Here is a 1,084-nt window from a genome sequence, read left to right as displayed (position 1 = left end):
AGACGTGCGATCCGAAGCAACGTACGCCCTCAGCATCTGCTCTATCGTGGCATTAAGGATTTCAGTCTGCCCATCCGTCTGGGGATGATGCGACGACGACAGAGCCATGACACTGCCGTAATTCGCTACTACGGATTTCCAAAACGCAGTGGACCAACGCTTATCGCGGTCGGCTATGATGCGCTCAGGTAAACCATAGACATTGGCTACTCTTTCCACAAATAGATCTGCAAACTGCTCTTGGCTCATAGTTTCGTGAACTGGCAGGAAGATAGCAAATTTGGTTAACTTGTCGATTACGGCGAAGATAGCGGTGTAGCCTTCTTCACCAGACGAAGGTAGGCCCGTGATGAGGTCAAGAGAGACTGTGGAGAAGGGCCTCGCTGGAATATGCGAGGGTCGAAGGCTGCCGGCTTGCGCGCGTCTATCAATTTTGATTTTCTGACAGGTGTCGCAGGACTTAGTATAGTCCATTACGTCTTTATGCATAGAGGGCCAGAAGAACAACTCTCGAAGCCTAGATAAGAATCGACGTGGTCCTGCATGTGCGCTCTCATAAGGGGAATCGTGGATCCATTTCAATACGAAATGTATCCTAGATTCCGGAACGCAGAGTCTAGCGGACCAATCCGCATCTATGAAGTAGAGTAAACCATTCTTGCTTTTGCGGAAGTGGGAGGGAGTGATGACTGTCTTTGGATTGGGAATGTCCTCTATATATTTGGGAGCGAAGTACTTGTCCTGCGGGTAACCCTGCGCGAAAGTAGCGATTACTGAGGGCTTCATAGCCACGAGGAGATGAGGTTTATTCAGCCATTCGTCGTCAAATGTTGACGAAGTGGGCTTTACTCCTATCGGGTAGGTCCAGTGATCATCAAGCGGAAAGGGCAGCTCGTCTTCGATAAGAGGGGGCTCCGTGACTGGAACCATCTCTTCGACTATTTCCGTGGGTGGAGGCTCCGTTAATGAAGGGAGTCCCTCCGTCACAGGCGTAGTTCCCACTTCTGGTTCAGTAACTGGGAATTTGCTGCGCTTATTAGCTCTGCGAGTCCTTGCATCTGCGGCAGCCAATCGATCTGCTCCC

The sequence above is a fragment of the Laccaria bicolor genome, genomic scaffold, assembly GCF_000143565.1.
Source record: "Laccaria bicolor S238N-H82 LACBIscaffold_26 genomic scaffold, whole genome shotgun sequence".
Taxonomy (NCBI): Eukaryota; Fungi; Basidiomycota; class Agaricomycetes; order Agaricales; family Hydnangiaceae; genus Laccaria; species Laccaria bicolor.
This window is presented reverse-complemented; position numbering follows the sequence as displayed.